At 44.6% G+C, this 16,440-nt stretch overlaps 1 protein-coding gene and 2 long non-coding RNA genes across 3 annotated transcripts in view; 1 reads left to right on the plus strand and 2 right to left on the minus strand.

Moving 5' to 3' along the window:
* Positions 1 to 3,004: 3,004 nt before the first annotated feature.
* LOC132453392 (uncharacterized) lies at positions 3,005 to 5,217 on the plus strand. Its single transcript, XR_009524691.1, has 3 exons — positions 3,005 to 3,096; positions 4,730 to 4,862; positions 5,048 to 5,217. It is a non-coding gene; the product is annotated as an uncharacterized LOC132453392 (long non-coding RNA).
* Positions 5,218 to 5,455: 238 nt separating this feature from the next.
* On the minus strand, positions 5,456 to 6,455 carry LOC132453370 (uncharacterized). The gene is made up of 2 exons (XR_009524669.1): positions 6,193 to 6,455; positions 5,456 to 6,002 (listed from the first exon to the last, which is right to left on the minus strand). It is a non-coding gene; the product is annotated as an uncharacterized LOC132453370 (long non-coding RNA).
* A 3,273-nt stretch (positions 6,456 to 9,728) lies between these two features.
* The window catches only part of LOC132453315 (homeobox protein Meis1-like), a 36,470-nt gene continuing 29,758 nt past the window's right edge, over positions 9,729 to 16,440 (minus strand). The window contains exon 13 of the mRNA XM_060046154.1: positions 9,729 to 10,510. The gene's annotated coding sequence lies outside the window, so the exon portion shown is untranslated. The remainder of the gene's footprint in view (positions 10,511 to 16,440) is intronic.

Raw genomic sequence — 16,440 nt, forward strand, 5'->3', positions numbered from 1 at the left:
AAGCAGTTGCAGTTTCCTTTTTTCTCGTCCTTCTCCTGTATTTGCAAAGCAGCCATATTGATGTTGAGGCATGAAGCCTGCAGGGAGCGGGTGACAGGTGACGACAGATGAACGTTCTGCTGGAATGTGGTTCTGTATGACTGCATAGCCAGCTCTGGCTGTGTGCATGTCTACATGAGAATCAACCTTTGTTTATGGAACCCTTTGACCTGAGCTGGGCGCCCTGCTCATATAGCAAGGGGTCAATGCCCCCAAAGGGGAACTCTCCTTTCCATCCGTCGGTCGAATGAATGTTCTTGTGTGGCTCCTTTCTAACAACCCCCACCACTCTAAGCTCTTACAAAAATACTACAGAAAATATGACGTTTAGGCTCCGTAACCACTGGGCCACGGTCACCCTAGCGATGTGAACGTACCATGCAGGGCAGCCAACAGGTCGCTGTCTTGTTCACGGTAATACTGTCTACTAGTCCGCCAGGAGGAGACACTGATGGCGCTACGCCATTCTAACTTGGAGCTGAAGTCGCGTGGTCGATGAGTCAACGGTGACGAGGAACATGCTCCCCAACCTTCCCTCTGAACCCTGCAATAAACACTCAGATCAAGAGCAGATCTTAGTGTTTGAAAAGAGACAGACGCTATCTAGACGATATCCTGTAATTCAGGATAGCCAAGACCAAGTTAACGTGGCGTGGTCGCAAGAGGTTTGTGCCTCTTCCAGCCCGAAACATCAACCCCCTGGACGGGGCAATCCAAGACCAGCTCACTGAATATCAGTACTTGGGTATCTGACTGTTCTGTCCTTCCCACACCATATCAACAGTCCAATCCAAATGGCTTCTTGTAGAGGATGCGCTCCCCCTTCAGTCACTGGGATGAGCATTCATCCCATGACTGTGGGGACATTAGGTATACGTCGGCATGCAACCACACACCGGCAAAGCTTGAGGCTCACTGTCAAACTGCTATCCGCTCTGCTATAAAGCTGCTTTCAAAACAAGACACTGCTCTGTTTGCAAGACAATCCCAACACAACTGTGTCCTGTTCACAGCCTCATGGTTATCTATCTTCAAACCATGCTCAAGGGCCCTCCCCTCTACCTGTCACCTGTACTTGCTACGTCTGCTGCCTACAACCGTTCTGCTCACCAGTTTCTGCTCAAAGTTCCCGGGACAGATCCTGTACTTGGTCTGACTTCAGCAGTAGAACATTCTGCAAACAAACATTCAAGGTGGACATTTGATCACCGAAATCAGTAAAGGTTCTTAAATAAAATGTGTTCTTAAGCACTTGCCTGGTTAGACATCGGTGAATTAAAATCCAGTCCATCTTGAGGTTTGTTTTCTGAACCCACACATTAAAACCCTTGAACTATCTGTCCATTCGGGGCCTGTGTGGAGGTGATAGTGATCGGGGATAGTGGCAAGCATTACACCATGATATGTTAACGTCTTAATTGATCATTTGAATTCAATAGGGTTTGAACATGTAGAAATTCAAAGTAATTAATTTTCCCACCTAGAATTATTGACAGCAGTGGAAGCAGAGGCCAGCAGACCTGAGGAACCAGGGCTTCCCAGCGCGGAGGACCAGAACCCACCAACCAGGGCTCCCCAGCGCGGACCACCAGACCCTACCAACCAGGGCCCCCAACGTGGACGAACAGAACCCACCAATCAGGGTCCCCCAGCACGGACGACCAGAACCCACAAACCAGGCGCTGCTCCTCAGACGACCAGCTCCAGACCTTCATCAATCTCTTTTTGAATTGTCTGTCTGTGCGTGCGGTTGCGCATGTGTGTGTGTGTGTGTGTGTGTGTGTGTGTGTGTGTGTGTGTGTGTGTGTGTGTGCATTTGTGCCTGACAAAATGTGCAGAACTCAGTGATCTTGCAATTTAATTGTTTGCATTGTGTTAAAATTATGTTTATTATATTAAGGCCTATTGTATATTGTATATCTCAAATTATGTTTTTTCTTAAAGGAAGATAACGCTATGACAGATAGGCCTAGGCCTACATATCAATTATGTGAACGCCAGACCCTGAAATAACGTTTGGAATCACAAGCTCAGTCCACAGCCCATGCGGTCAATAACGCTGATGCATGGGGATTAGAGGCCCGCAAACATGACCTGCCTTCATAAACCCACACGATGAACTGAGTCACTGAGACACGTTTCGAAAAGCTGAAATACAAAATCAATCCATTTAAAACTCGCCATTAAATAGTCTTTGTCAGTAGAACAATACAAAACATTATTAATTGTCATGTAAGATACTTTTCACATAGGCCTAGGACTTACATAAAAGGGAAAAAAAGATTTCTCTGTGCACTTTGAAGAAGTGCTTTGTTTGAAGATAATTATTCATTGTTCGTCTGATGATACATACAAGTGTGTCTTCGTGTTTTTTTATTTATACAAATGTGAACATATCATGTCTCTCAACATCAATAACGACTTCAATATCACTTTAAATGTGCTACATTTCTCAAAGTAGCATGAAGATACATTATGCTACTAGTAGGGGACATATTATGAAAACAGCACTTTTCCTGGGATTTGGGGTGTTGTTGTGGGTATATGGTGCTCCCACACGCATACAAACTTTGAAAAATGTCTGTACATGATTTTTTGAGTAAGATACGAATTTCTGGAAGCAGGCCGCCTCAAGCTACCAAACGAGCGAGTCCGTTTCAGCGCCCGTTCCTACGTAGGAAGGGGCGCTCATTTGAATATGACCTCCCACTTCCCCACCCCCCTTCAATCAGAGTATAAAAAAGATACGGCCAATTGTGTTGCATGTTTGGAATTCATCATGTCGAGGATTCACAAGAGGTGTTCTGTTGTTGGCTGTATGGACGTCCACAAATCCCTCCATTGTGTCCCAGAGGACGAAAGAGCGACGTGGATTGATTTCATTCTTGAAGGCGAAGTCCCAACAGTTGACAAAAACCTTTTGGTCTGCGCTGTAACCACTTTACGACTGACTGTTTCACCAACTTTGGTCAGTACTCGGAAGGATTAGCTGTGAAACTTTATCTCTACGAGGGGTCCCTTCCAACTTTGCATGGAATACCTGCAGACGAGGGACATGTAAGTATACAAATAATTAGCTGTGTGTTTCTTTAGTAGATTAGCATGAACTTGTGCGTGTTGTGGCGTGAGTTTTTCCATTGAAAACGATGAAAGGCTAGGGAGAGAGCACATGCTGCAAAGCTACCAAGGATACATTCAGTGAGACAATGGGTGAACGAGATTTTTATAGGGAAACGTTTGCAATGTGGGTTGGAGCAGTGGTGTAGTCTATTTTATTGTAGTGGGTATACTGTGATGATTCCCTCCCAGCCTCGTACAATCCCGTCCCACCGGTACGTGTACGTGTACGTGTACGTGTGTGGCGCTTATGGGGTGTCGCACCACACTCACCAACGCAGGGGTCTACAACCCACTGATTTAAGAGTATAACGATTATCAACAATCATGGAAAGCTGAATAGGTTTATCAGTTTTAATAACAGTATGAACAAATAGAACACAAAAATGACTAGTTGTCCTTTGTATATCTATAGTAGCAATAGCACATGCTAAACAAGGACAAAATCTACTCAAAATAATTTAATGAACTCTTTACAACCATGGCTAACCAGTGCATGAGAAGGAGATGACAGGAGACTAATGTTTCACTTTTTCAATTGCTCTAATTTGAGCTCTTACTTTTGTTATCTAACATACCATACAGTAATTGAATAGTGTAAAAGTGTGAAATTACTGCACCTTAAAAATGACCATGAATTAGCTATACTCTCATTTGCATAGTGATTAACATTATGAATTTCAATTGTGTATACCAACTGTATGTTGGCTGACATTTACCTAACTCTTTTCCCCTCCACTCTAACCAAGGGTGCCTGTTTTTAAATTCCCTAGCCTGACACCCAGTCTGAAAGGCTGGCCAGGGGTTCTCATCTAAAAGTAACAAGGAGATATAAAGTGGGATTAAAACATTGTCTTCTGTTGACTACTTATTATGTGGTTTACACATTAATATGGGAGGACTGGACACACACACACACACGCGCGCACGCGCACGCACGCACGCATGCACACGCGAGAAGGAGGGGCTCGGCCCGCCAACTAACGTGCAGAGATGCAGGGGCAGCTTCGCGCTTCGTAACAGAGACAGGGCAGAGCGCGAAGGGGGGATTTTATGAATGGTGAATGTAGGAGATAACTTCCCCTGCTTAAAGTATTTTATTGCAGTTATACCCAACCGGTATTTGCGAAAAATAAACACAGAAGTGAAAGATCTGTCACAAGACGATTGATACGTATCCGTGCACATTTTTAAGTGGGTATACGCAAATCCTGGTGCGTTCCTAGTGGGCATACGGCCTATACCTGCGTATCACGTAGACTACACCACTGGGTTGGAGTGACCATCGTTGAGACTATAAGACAGTTAACGGAATCTACATAACAAAGAAGTCATTCGATGGCCTGAGTATCAGATTTCGTGGCTACAATGGCAATTCAAATACCAACGAAGCTCCCATCCAGAGAGAGGAAGGGAGGTATCTAAAGGTACATGGAGAATGTATACAATTCCTTTTAATGTGAATAGTAATTATATATACACAGTGAATATAATTTGTATATTATAGTTATGCTTGATACAGACACAGAGCTATACATGCAAGATAAGGTTGACATCTTTTTTTTCCCGATAGGCCTCAGAGCATCATGCATCATCGGAGTTACCTGCTACAAGGGATATTGGCTGCAATACTGAGCCACCTCAGAGACACCATGTTGGCACACAACTCTCTTTGAAGACTCTTCGTTCACATTACAGAAGTGAAGGTTGGTAGTGTTTATACTGTAACAGTGCAGTCATGTTTTATTCCTAAGAATGCCCTGCTATCATAAATATATACTTTTTGTTACAGCTGTTTAGGCTACTGTGTCCTTCAAGGACTTTGGCACAACCAATAATTAGGATACTTACCAACAAGTAGGATATAATGTATGATATTTTTGTCTTTCAGCAACTCCTGCATTCTACAAGCTGGAGAAGGCGCTGACCAAGAAAACAGTCCTGACTGAGGGATATAGCAAAGCTCAGTCCCCACCACCAGACGTCCTCTTTGGAGGCATTCCACGCCGTGATCCTGCGGTTCGCCCCTAAAAATGTGGTCTATCCATTTCTAGGAATGCTGTGCAGGTAAATTAGGCTGAGATTACTTGTTGTGAACATTTTCCCATTTCTTGCAATTATTTCCATGTTTGATTTTTCTTTTTAACGTCATAGACTCTACCTGGCTGCACTGCATTACAATGAGCATTTTGATTGAGGACAAGCCACTACGTCATCAGGGGATCTTATGTTCAGACTGACCTTTCCTATGGCCAGGAAGGGAGAGTGCAGAGCCAAACCACTGAAGACTGAGGCGACATTCCGTAAGTGTCAACTTTTAATTTTACTCAGAAAATAAACATTTATATTGAACATGAGACAAAGTACATGAGACAAACTCCAACACAATAAAATAAACAAATAAATGCACATAAATACCTGAAAATATACCAAATATTCAAAGTGCAAAATGTCAATGCATGAACAGTTGTTGAATAATCTAGTAACTAGTGATTCCCTTTTGTGTGTGTTGCACAGAGTATGTGAATGATTTGATGGACACACATGATCATGGAGAAGGTCTTTGTCGACCCAGCATCGTACAGAGCAGAGATTCTGAAGATAAACATCCTGCCGGAACTGTCTTCAGAATATGAGCATCCAGACAAGGAGGAGGTCATCGCCAGCTACGTCTCCAGATTCAATCAAGGGAGGGTGGTTTGAAGCCTCCTTATCTTCCATGGGCGTCAGGAAACTCCCGGTGTATACGAAGAACAACGCATGATGGGATAACAACCCATATCTTCCGCCCAAGGAAGCCCCAGCACCAGCTCACAAAATTTCTATAGGCTAAATACCTGTAACGACTGAGAAAATGTAACATTGTTAGTCAACAGGTTCTACAATGTCAACATCTCTGTTCACATTTTCTCATTGAATTCAGTGAATTCTTCATTTATACTGTATTTAAATGCACAAATATTCATGACTGCGTTCAATAAATGTTTATTGTATCTGTACAATGTTTTATGTACAATGAGTTTAGGTAAAACTCACTGCACTATCCCCCGTAGTCGCAAAGGACCGTCGTCAGCTCTGTAAATGTTGAATGCGTTCTGCAGCGAGAACACATTTAGACAAACCGGTTCTACACCTGGATGGTCTATCATACAGGGAGGCCTTTCATCCAGCTGTTCCTGCCGTCTTGTAACCTATTATGGATAACATAAGGTGAGTATCTGCAATGGCATGTTATCAGAAATCATGCACTGCAAACATAAGTGTAGGTAAGGGTTAGGTAGCTGCTAATGTTACCTGAGGCACCTGACAGCATACGTTCTCTGGCTCTGACTGCATTGTGGCACAATTTCCACATGTGCACCTATACAAACAAATACAAATAAATCATGCATGTATAATGCTAAGTAAATAAACCTGGCATACCAGTATTTGCAACCAATAATAGCTCCCACGTCTGAGATTGGTGCGTGCTCTAGATGGCCACATTTTCCTAGCCTGAGGTGAATGTCCAGTAGCACTAGGCATTCTGGTTGACATAATTTCACGTTTTGTAAAATAGAAGAAAAATATAGTTATAACTAGTGTAAATTCAATAGGCTTACTATATAAACATACTTCTTTTTATTTCGTTTGCACTACTACTATGTCACATATTTTCCAAGAGCACCTTATGCATACTGAATCACAGGGTCTGTCCCTGTGATTGTCCCTGCAATCGTCTGATTCAAGCATCTGAACCCAACGCAGACTATTCATAATATTCTAATGAACACGGAAGAGGCAGTGAATGAAGTATTGATTAGACAGCGATTCAGACACTGTCACAAACTGAGAGGAGAGTTGACGGATAAGATGGCGGTTGACCTAGTTTCAAAGTTTATAGGCCTACCGTGTATACTCGGTAATACCGGTGTTGACGCGAGTGTATTACTCGGTGTGAAAATGTCCACACCGCGTCAACCCTAATGTCTTCTATATATCTAGTGCCAGCAGCTAGTGTCTAACTTATGCGGGAAACTCAGACAATGACGTTGAAAAGTTCCATAAAAAATAGAACGTTTTTCTTTGACTAACTGATGAAGAGAAAGTTCTCTCACGGACACGTCGGACAGCGAAATATTTGATTTAATCTTAAGGCATGATCATGGGAAAGTACTGGATACAAAAGTTACCAAGAACACATTCGATGAAACAATAGGTGAACAACATTCTTATAGGGAACGTTTCCATTGTGGGTAGGGAGTGGGAGTGACCTAAGGCCAAGTCAATTTGTAATACAATGGGTGGATATTGGACATGTCTGCAGGTTTGTAAGACATGGCTGTAAATAGTTTACACAACAAAGAAGTCAGTCGATTGGCCTGGTCACAAAACCAGACTTACTGGCTCCAGTGGGAACTTGAATACGAATTAACTTAACCTCTCTCAGTTAAGAGAGGAAGGGATTTGTTTTAAGACACAGGGAGAATGAATACAGTTCCTTCGAATGTAATAATTATATAAACAAGGTTAATATAATTTGTATGTGATTGTATATTTATAGTTATGATTGATATTTCCACGACACTAACCATTCAGAAGTATCCTGCTGAATTCTTGGAGTCTGAGGATCTGCAGGAGCCTCCTCTCCTCCGATTCAGGTTCGAACATATATGGCTGAAGCTGCCATGTCCGCTAATTTCACATGCTACGGTACACTCTCTCCGTAACCATGGTAACAGTTTGTTAGAAGGGCGTGTCCAAATGCAATGGATGGTAGCTCATTTGCATTGAAGCTACACCCCCCTGAAACAGCGCATTCTGAAAGGGACTGAAACAGACAGAATAGCGGTAGGCGAGATTTTTTTTCCTAAAAGTTATTTCAAGCAAACAGCTTCAAAAACATGTTTTTGGAAACTCAAATGCTATGTTTACTTGTTGTGAAAATAGCATAATATGTCACCTTTAAGGCGCCCGTCATTTCACATACATAAAACTGTCGATCCGTGCAGGGTTTAGGGTTTGACAAGCCATGATCCCATAAAGTCACTCCGCGCAATTTTATATATCATATATGTGTTTTCAATTTTCAGCCTTTTAAGTTTTAAGCGCGACGTGGAGACTCTAAGCGGCCCATTTCATCAGCATATCAAACCGAGATCAAGGCAGTTCATTTAAGCCCCTGGAGAGGGCAGTCACACACGAGACTTCACCTCCAGGCGGAGAAACGGGCCAGTTTAATACGGTTCATGCTGCAGTCGGGGTGGAGAACTTTTTAGAGAAATGATTTCCCCCGTTTGTCCCTTTAAACCCGAGAATGAATGCTTAGTTTAAACAGAGAACACGTTCAAGGTTTGCAGCCAGGGTAGTTTGGTTTCAACTTCTGGCCTCTAATGATAAAGTAAACAATTCCCAATTCTCCAGCGTCCAAAATAAGGCATTAATTTTAAAGAAAATAAAGCAGGTATTTGTGGTCGCTGGCATTGAGTAAGTCAGGAGTAGGCCTGTAGACCGAGTGGAGGACAGGAGCAGTAGGCCTATGGACTGAGTGGTGGACAGGAGGAGTAGGCCTATGGACCGAGTGGAGGACAGGAGGAGTAGGCCTATGGACCGAGTGGAGGACAGGAGGAGTAGGCCTATGGACCGAGTGGAGGACAGGAGGATAGGCCTATGGACGAGTGGTGTGGAGGACAGGGGGAGTAGACCTATGAACCAAGTGGAGGGAAGGAGGAGTAGGCCTATGGACCGAGTGGAGGACAGGAGGAGTAGGACTATCTAGGAAGCTCCCAGGGGATTGGAGAGCTTGTCTATTGAGGGCGCCAACTGGAGCGTGAGGGGGAACTAATCTCTCCATTTAGGTGTTTAGCTGAAGCTTTTTAGCTGCAAAGCTCCTCTGTTTTCTTTGACTTCTTAAAAATGCGTTTGTAGAGCTAATGTGTTCCCATTCCTTCTGATGCTACTCTGTTTCTTTTGAGGATCCTTTTGCCAAGATTTACTGTACTGCAGCACCCACTGGGTGCTTGCCACTGTACTATGGAGCTTTGTGTGATCTTCAACTGGGTGCTATTATGGTCGGCTGTCATCAATAAACTGCAAGCCTGTGACCAATTACCTGGCGATGGCCTCCTCCATTTTCTACTAATTTTCAATCCTTGATAGAGAAGGCTAGGCATATTGATCTCTCTCTCTCTCTCTCTCTCTCTCTCTCTCTCTCTCTCTCTCTCTCTCTCTCTCTCTCTGTAAATACATATATAATTATTTTGTTCTACCACAGTTTAACCTATAATGCTCGCACACTAGACTCACTTTGTGGATGGCTATTAGGCCTACCGATCATAAGTTTTGCCAAACCACAAAGTTTTATGTCATAAGCTAATGAAGTGAATTCAGAATTAATTTACGGGGATGTGAAGAGGCCGTCTGGCTTTAAGTATATGATACACACATCTCCTTCTATACACATAGTCCAGTGATATGTGTGAACATCATATCCCCTAACCCTACAGGCTAGCCTTAAAGGGTTTTTGTTTAGGTGTTATGCAATATGGAGCAGAATAACTTCTTTCAATTCGTACACTTTGAAGAACCAAACAAACGTTTTTTTTAATATATTTATTATCATTTTAGGTGTAACGAGATTCATAGACATCAAGTGAAGATAAAAGTCTACGAAAAAGACACACACAGTGTGAAACATCAAACAAGACCAAATCCTTGTTTGAAAACAGCATCATATGCAAAAGGCCACCCCAGAGCCTGTGGAAAAAGTGTCTCTTCTTGTCTAGGTCCAGGGAGACCATGGAGCTACAGCGAGGAGCCCACCACTTGGCAGCTCTTCCTTGTCCATTTTTCCCCAAAGAGCTGGATCCATCAGAGTCATCCTCTCCACAAAAGGGTGGAGACATGCTGGTCTCCTTGATAAGCCCCTTCCTTGGAAAGCATACAGACATCAGCTGAGCTGCTTGTCAACACAAGTTACCGGGCTAGTTAAACAACCCCCCCCCCCCCCCCCCCCCCAATCTCCAGCACCCTCTCTACATGCTCATCTACAACGTGCTTCCTCTTTACGTTTTGGTTTTCGCCGTCCTCCCTCAGTGTGGGCCAGGGGTCTTCACGTAGGAGACGGAGGGAGAGGTCAGGAGCAGGTGTTTGGAAAACAATGGTCCCCCACACTTCAAATGCCATGGGGGGAACCCTGGTTTCAGGAGGCGTTTGATGTCAGCTCTGCTGACAGCGAGCCAAGGCAAGGCTAGGGCAGGGTGTCCATTGGGGGGGGGCTGGTTGCTCTCTGGACCAGCCTGCCGGGAGAGAGGGGCTCTGAGGGGGAGGGGATGACAGGATGTCCAGGCCGGGCCTTGCGTGTAGTCCTGAGTCCCTGCAGAGACAAACACAAGAGTCAGAGTGAGGCAGCAGGGCTGGAGACTCCGTGGAGACCACAGCCACTCCGTCCTTATCCAATGGGGAAGGGGACTGTCGCAATTTCAACCAATAGATTTGCAGTACAAAAAGGCAGCTTGTTCTGAGCCGCAGTTCGGCGTGTACAACCCTAACAACCTCCCCCCGACCCCCAACCTGCCCCGTCCGCCCCCTGACCCGTTGGTCACTGACCAGTTCCACTCCCGCATGGTGATAATGGACCAGTGCTCAGTGGGTCACCCTATACCAGTCACCTCTACCCCTCCCAGCAGATCAAATCCTTCAGACCAGCCTCCCCCACCACCCTAGAGCAAGGCACTCCTAATAACAGCAATGCAGCGTGTATTTCAGCTGTCAACAGTAGCAGTAGATTCCCTGTATGGCCAGCACGTTTCCTCCAAATCATCCAAGTGAAACAAAAAGACATGTATGGACTGTCTCTGCTAATCCTGTCTCTGCTGTCACATGTGTACATTTGACATGAGAAAATGATTGAGACCCCACTGGGTCTCAACAGACCACTTGGTCTGAATGAACCCCGGACACTGTGTGGAGAGACCCCTCTAGGGGACAGTAAGAGTGACTCCCTGAGGCCAGACCCACGCTGTAGACCCCCCCCCCCCCTTTACAAAGAAAGAGTTGAGTGAGGGGGAACTTTATATCAAATATGAAGGTCACCCCACTACTGCAGGAAGACACACAAGGAGGTGGGAGTTGTGGGTGAGAAAGGATCCAACAGCAGCTCTAAGTACAGCGTGGCCTGCTGGCAGGGAGGGGCTGTTCCAAATCTACGTCTGCTTCCAGACGCCCAGGAACCCAAAAGCTCAAGGTATGTGTGTGTGTGTCAGGGTTGGGGGGGAGGGTGTGTCGGGGATAGGGGGGCACATGGCTGGCTGGCTCGGGATGGCACAGCCCAACTGACAGGTGGATTGTTTCCCAAGAGGCAAGACTCTTAATTACCAAGGGCCTGAGGGAGTGTGTTCAGGGGTGGGGGGGGGGGGGGGGTCCTATAATGGTCTTCAATTGACCCGCCGGGCCCAGAACATTAAAGACAGAAATCCTTGAGGGTAAATCAGCCCCCACCCCCCCTTAACCGGAGTGGTCTTTGGTCTGTTCCCAGCCGGCCACCCCCCCTTAACCGGAGTGGTCTTTGGTCTGTTCCCAGCCGGGAGGCGGGGGTCCTGACTGGAGAAGTGGAGAAAGCATCTGATTAATTGCGCTAAGTATGCCCGGGCTTAATGAAAATTACATACGGAGTAACAACCCCATAATCAGATGAGGAGAGAGAGAGAGAGAGAGAGAGAGAGAGAGAGAGAGAGAGAGAGAGAGAGAGAGAGAGAGAGAGAGAGAGAGAGAGAGAGAGAGAGAGAGAGAGAGCGAGAGCGAGAGCGAGAGCGAGAGCGAGAGAGCCAATCATTATCCTCCCCCACCCCCTGCTCTTTCGCTTATGATCAATTTAATCAACAGGAAGTGAGATAATATAGAAAGCACCTCTTAGCTTTAATTGACCTCTGGATCCGCAGCATCCATCAGGGCCGTAACGTCAACGTGTGGCCAGCAGGGGAATAAAATGTGTAATAAATAAATAAAAACGTCCATGCACATGACATTTAGACAAGCTTTCTTTAGTGTCTGCCAATGTGTGCAACCAATCTTTGGGATGTAGCTTCGCTTTAGATCTCTTAAGGCCGGTATATAGTCCTCCGTAAAGTGCAGTACATAGAGACGGAGAGCTCTCTCCGTAGCCGGAGAGCCTGTCAGAGACCCTCTCCGTAGCTTACGTGCGCATCAATATTTTTTAACTATCCGTCGATGCAACGGAGACGGCAAGGGCTGTGATTGGTCCTCTAACAAAATCATTTCCGGAATCACTTCTCCGGTTTGACTTTGCACCTTATTTACTTTGAACATTGTTTACTTTGCACATTAAGGACCAATGAAACACCAAATAAGATTTGTAAAGCTTTGGAAGTTTAATAGTTTTTACCATGTAAAAACTATTTACATGGTTTATAGTCAACATATAAGATCGATCGGGCGGCGAATTGCATTGCGTATCCGACATCACGACGGAGAACTCCGTGGTTACGGAGTCGGATTACGGATTACGGAGTCTGAGTAGTATACTTTGGCCTTAATTCAGCATATACATAGCTGGTATTGTACTTGAGGTTCACACTCAACCTTTTTTTTCTATGTGGTGATAGGACGTGTACAAGTACACAACACATGTACAGCTTATGGTGGTGTGGTGTTGTGGTGTACTGGCATCTCCGTCATCACACTAAATAAATACACGGTTGCTTCTCCCAACCATGTTTGGGGAAGCTGGTCCCTCGGTTGGGTAATATTTCATGCCACGCTGGCCTGTTCTGCTTCATGCCTGTGAGGTAGGAGGTAGACCACTGGGAAGCCTTGATGAGGCTGTTTGTTATCCGTGAACTCTGCAGTATTATGGAGGAATAAGAGTTAGAATAATTGTGACGCTATTATATCGTATTACTATGAACCCAGCATGCCCCAGCCAGTGTTTCAGTCAGCAACATTCTGTCACAGCTGGAGTGATTCTGAAGGAAGGGACAGGGACGCCATTTTAGGACGTTGGAAAAGAAAACGATGGATGTAGCGTAGACCTATGGAGACTCAGGGAAAGATATCCTTGTATGGAAAGTGAAGCCTGATTGGTTTATCAGTGTCACAATCGCAGTTGTGCCAGTCTGTCTCTGGGGGTAGGTCTTGCACGCTTACAAAAGTTTGATGTCAATCGTTAGGGAGAAACAGTTGTGTCCATCGTTAAAGGGACTCTTACCTTTGTTGCATTTTTACACTTTTTTTGGATAAGGTTAAATTGGTATTAATAAGGTAATAACACTCTAATATGCAAGACAGACCCACCAGGAGTAAAAACAAACAATTATTTTACTCTTATAATATTTAGTGAAAACTTCAACCAATAAAATTCTTCGGACCGAATGACCTTATTGGCCGACAGACCTGTCTGTTTGCTGCATGGATATATAAGGTTTTCCGTCTGCTTCTTGTGGCGCATTCGGGCCCGCGTCATCAAGGCGCGTCCTCAACTAGAGGGTTTGTTTTGATTCCACGGCAGACAGTAGCGAGTAGCGACCGTAGCGACTGACGATGGCAGACCAAAGTGGTCCATGGCATACTGAAACTGCACCATTCAGTCCGATTAGGGGACCCGTTTCGGACTCAGACGCGAAGTTGTCCCGCTACTCTGGAGCTCCAGGAAGACCTCCAGACCGTTGGCAACCAACCGCCATACTCAGTTCGATTACGGGACCCATTTCGGACTCAGACGCGACGTTGTCCCGCTACTCTGGAGCTCCAGGATGGTAGATATTATGACCCCTGGGAGTCTAAACATAACCCATGGGAGTCTAAACATAACCCATGGGAGTCTAGAACTTTTGTACTGTAGCGACCCTGGGACAGTTGAATACTTTGTGTGTTATGTGTTACATTATATTTCGTTGTCCGTTATGCCAGTTGTTCAGTGTGCATGTATTGTAATGTTCTTCTTGTCAATCAGCGTGGGGGCGAATCATTAGGTCAGCTGGGGGAGGGCCTTGGAAGAACAGGAGGGTGGGGGCCTGCACGCGAGTGAGACCGTGTTGGGGGTTGCCGGGGTTTGTTTTGTGTAGGTTTTCTGCCGTTGGTTATAATGTTACGGGTTTCAGTGACCTGGTTTTGGTTCATTAAAACTACCTTCAACTACTAATGACTCGACATCATTATGTCACCGGCGAGGTCGTTACAGTACTCTAAAAAATAACGCTTAGTTTTGTACACTAAAAAATAACGCTTAGGGGGTGGGGCATTGGAGGAATGCGGGATGATTTGAATGTGCTGTAATTCTCAAATGCAACAAAGGTGAGAGTCCCTTTAAGGACAAAAAGTCGTGTCAATCGTAAGGGACAGGGGTGTAGTTTTTTTTTCTCAGCATGTTTCTTTTTGGGGGGCGGTGTTTGTTTTCACTATGGAAGCGTTGTCTGCTCAGTTTGTCGTGCCTACAGGCCTAGCCTGTCTATAAAATGGTGGTAGCGTGGCGATGTTTCACCACTGGTTAGTGAGAAAGTTGCGTCAATCGTTAGGGAGAAACAGTCGTGTCAATCATTTGGGAGAAACAGTCGTTTCAATCGTTAGGGAGGAACAGTCGTGTCCAGACTGTGTGAATGAGCCATGACCCGGAAGGATTTATGGATAGCATTTGTGAGAAAAGGTCTAGCAAATCGAAATACCGTGAGTCTACGATAAGAAAAGTTTATTTTAAAAGGGAGCTGAACGGCCGCCGAAGCTGGCAGGTCCGGTAGCAGTCCGGCAGCTCCGGCGCGGGGAGGACGGCGGCAAGTCCGGCAGCTCAGCTCCCGGAGTGCAATCTCTCTTTCTCTTCCGTGTCGCATGGACTTCAGAGAGTCAAGGCCAAAGTTCCATTCCCCCAATTCCTCTCAGCCATTGCCGAGATATCCCCCACTATGAGTCTTTACTTGTTGTGGAAGTGCCAGAAACTTCAGACACAGTCTTTATGATAATTCATAATATCATCCGAGGCATACATAGCTTCTGGCCGTGATATTAGATATAATTTTATATAAATACCAATATATAATATTAATATTAATATATTATTATCCAGGAGTCCACAAATGGCAACAATCCCTTCTCCTCGATTCTGTGGTTCAGTCTGACAGCTCATTGGTCAATGGGAAGCAGCTCATTTGCATTAAAGCTACAGATACCAGAAACAGTGCATTCTGAAGGGACTGAAACAGAGGGGAATAGCAGTAGGCAAGATTTTTTTTCCTAAAAGCTATTTCCAGCAAACAGCTTCAAAAACATGTTTTCTGGAACTCAAATACTATGTTTACTTGTTGGGAAAACACCATAATATGACAGTGTCCCTATAACACAACGAAAACATGTCAATAACACAGTATGATGAATTATGTCTATAGAGTCCACCACAAGACTAGACTTTGTTGCTCAAATGTAATATTACTCTCCTCATTTAGCCTCCCGAAATGTCTTTACACTTTGTTGCTCAAACTTAATAGTACTGTCCTCCTTGAGCCTCCCGAAATGTCTTGCAATATTGATATCCCCCTTCCCCCCCTGCGGACTGTTTTAGTTTTTTTATATTTTTCTTATGTTTTGTCTGTATGCTATGTTCGACTGTAGGTTACTGCTGCTTGTCTTGGCCAGGACATTGGAAGAGATAGCTAGATAAGCTATTCAATAATTGATTTGCATGCATAGTATACCACACTTTCCATTGAACAATTACCCCTGTTACCATAAATTGACCAATTTTATAATGTAATCAAATGCTCACACACAAGCTGCTTTCAGACACACGTTTAAGTCCTGATATTCTCCTGATGGGCCGTATGTGTGAATATATCCTGACATTTGTACCCTGAAAATCTCCTGAATAATACTGAGGTAGTATTTTCTCCTTAGGAAATGTAAATTACCTTATATGTGAATGAGGAATAGCAGGTCGGTATTTCTCACACCACTTCAGTTGGCGTGTTGATGATGATCTCTGCATGTCATTGAGTGGCCCCCTAAATGATAATCAGCCTGTTGCCTTTTGTTTGCTGAATGGTTAAAAAATATTTTAATGTTGGCACTGCTTTTAAGAATGTTATACGCTGTAACATTATAGGCAAAAATATTATTATATTATGCGCTCTCAAATTTGTCACATTATCGACTGGGGTTTCCACATTGATGCTATTGCTTTAATTACAAGTAGAGGTTGAGCACGGGACGGGAAAACTCTAGTTTCAATAATTATACTGATGTCATACAGAGACCCCTAGCGAGCGCCCCGTGTAGTGCAGTGTGTGGTTGTGTGTTAGAGTG

This window comes from Gadus macrocephalus, chromosome 3, assembly GCF_031168955.1.
Source record: "Gadus macrocephalus chromosome 3, ASM3116895v1".
Taxonomy (NCBI): domain Eukaryota; kingdom Metazoa; phylum Chordata; class Actinopteri; order Gadiformes; family Gadidae; genus Gadus; species Gadus macrocephalus.